The 2,635-nt window shown below is 42.2% G+C and overlaps 1 pseudogene; it reads right to left on the bottom strand.

Annotated features, from left to right (window-relative positions):
- Positions 1-234: 234 nt before the first annotated feature.
- LOC100448453 (methylthioribulose-1-phosphate dehydratase-like) lies at positions 235-1,027 on the bottom strand (annotated as a pseudogene).
- Between the last annotated feature and the right edge of the window lie 1,608 nt (positions 1,028-2,635).

The raw sequence follows: 2,635 nt of genomic DNA, 5'->3' as shown, positions 1-2,635 counted from the left end.
AAAGGCAAATATTTTGCTGTTAAGGATTTAAAAATAAACAGAAACATAGAGTATAAAATTTTCATTTCACCATCCCCTCATTTAAAATGATAAGAATATAAGCAAATAACATCCAATGTCAGAAGAGATTCAGGGTGACCATTTGCAGTATTTAGTGGCAAATTAGTAGCATCATGAAAAATTTCAATTCATTTAAAAAAATAGCTTTCATTTAAATAATGATTACATTATCTTTATCTCTGTATATAATTAGACTATCTTTTGGCTTAGACAATTACATTTTCTCCAACTGGGAGCTGTGAAGGATCAAGTCCTACTTTCTTCATTGATACGGCAATATCAAATAAATAGTCATAACACTCACACAGGGTTTTGGCCTTCTCCCATGTTTCCCCCCACATATATACTGCATGACATCTGACCAGTACTGCACAGGAGTCTGGGTATTCATTCATTGCGTGAGCCATTCTATCTTTGAGGTCTTTCTCCTCAGGTGTATTCTCAATAATGGGTACCACTAACATATCATCATATCTATAATACCCTCCGGAAGTACATTTCTTTATTCCTTTTATCATTTCCTGATGTGTAATTTTAAAATCCCATCCTGGAAAGAGAAGGGTGGCCATCACAGCAGCTTTAGAGTGGGTATGAATCACTGCACCTGCTCCTCTCATTGTGTAAGCATTTGTGAAAAGAGGAGTACACTGGCTTTTTTTTAGCTTCTTAGATGGCGAAGGTCCACTTATGTCCTTTTCAATTATATCACAAACAAACATGTCTTCAGGCTGAATTCGCTCCTTTTGCACTCCTGAAGGAGCAATGTAGATTTCATCGCCATGCTTCAAGCTAATTCCTCCTCCAGTCCCAGTGACCTAGCCCAAATGGTAAAACTGTTTGCAAAGTTCTGGGATCAGGTGTCTTGGGTGCTCCTTGTCCTGTGCTCCGCATCTCCGGGAACAACAGTCTCCCTCCCGAGCGTCATAGCCAGACATGGCCCAGACCAGGGACCCGCACGGCCTCCAATCTCCGCATGGCTTTGCGCGCGGTGCTCAGCCTGGGATGAGGCAGCCAAATGTTTATTATTTTAAGCTATTCTGTATTGGGGTAATTTGTTAAGCAGTAGTAGATAACTAATACAGTAATGAATGAGGTATATAAGATTCCTACTCTACCCTTATGGAGACTATCGGTCTAGCAGTGTAGGAAGGGGAGGAAGGATAGATAAAAATAATTAAATCTAACAAATAAATAAGTATAAATTGTGGTAAGCGCTGTGAAAGAAACAAGCAGGATGCTGAGCTAAAACAAAATTATATGCTGGGTGAGCTAATTTAGATAGGGTGGGTGAGGGATGCCCCCAGGAACCCCTTAAGCAGACTCTGAAAAGTGAAAGAGCTTGGAGGAGCCACCTGCACCCAGATACAGAAGCTCCACTCTAAGGATGACAGAGCCTGCCTGCCTTCCCTTCACCACTCAACTGTGACTAATTTTCATTAATCACGCTTTTTTATTTACAATAAAATTTAACAGACCAGATGGGGTGGCTCACTCCTGTAATTCCAGCACTTTGGGAGGCCAAGATGGGAGGATCACTTGAGGTGGGGAGTTCAAGACCAGCCTGGGCAACATGGTGAGACACCCCACCCCCTTCACCGTCTCCACAAAAAATAAAAAAATTGGCTGGCTGTGATGGCATGCACCTGTTGTCCTAGCTATTCAGGAGGCTGAAGTGGGAGGATCTCTTGAGCCCAGGAGTCCGAGGTTATAGTGAGCTATGTAAGGGGAAAAAAAAGTCTTTATGGAGTGAAATGTAGCAGATATCACCTGTGTATTCTGCTTCATTCCTTTAAGATGTGCTTCATCGTCACTGGAGCTACATACCATCTTCCAGTTTCTAATCCAGTCTCTTCTTGTTACTCTTCATCATGTAAGTGAAGTAGGCCAGGGTCTCTTTTTCTTTCCCTAGTATGTTCCTGAAGTGTCAGCTGACAGTGTCTGTTAACTGCACCTTACTGAGGTCTGGCCTGGTCTGCAAATTGTGGTGCCATGTATAACAAGGTAGAGAAATAAACTTCTACCTGATATTTGAGAGTGTCTTGATTGTATAGCTTAGCTGATCCTCTACCCAACACAGAGGGTCCAGTGCCTCCATGTGGGGTCTTGGAGGCCATGGCTTGGGGCTGGCTCTTTATTCTAACATCAGTGGGGAAATCATTGGATGGTTTTAGGCAGCAAAGCAAAGTGATCTCATTTATTCTTTAAAATGTTCACTCTGGTTATTCCCTGGGTTTGTACTAAGTCTCAGGTTTCTAATTTATAAAACAGGAGTCTGAGACAGAATTTTCCACCCTGCTTATCCCCACAAAAGTCTCTCCTTTCCAGGCTAAACATTCCAGTTCTTTTAACCATCCTTTACATAGTTTGGCCTCTTCATGATCTTGGTTATTTTCTGCAGAATTGACATGTGGTCACGTCCTCTGGATTTGGGGTACTTCAAACTCCAGCCCAATGCTCTATCCATGGTATGTCCAACGTTGGGCAGAGCAGGGCTGCCAGCCCTCTTGTGAGATCATTTTTGACATGTATTAACAGTTCCGATTTCATTGCAAAATCTCTTTGCTGCTAACCCTGA

This window comes from Pongo abelii, chromosome 13 (genome assembly GCF_028885655.2).
Source record: "Pongo abelii isolate AG06213 chromosome 13, NHGRI_mPonAbe1-v2.0_pri, whole genome shotgun sequence".
Lineage (NCBI taxonomy): Eukaryota > Metazoa > Chordata > Mammalia > Primates > Hominidae > Pongo > Pongo abelii.
Note: the sequence above shows the minus strand (reverse complement) of the source record. Positions and strands in the feature narration are given on the sequence as shown.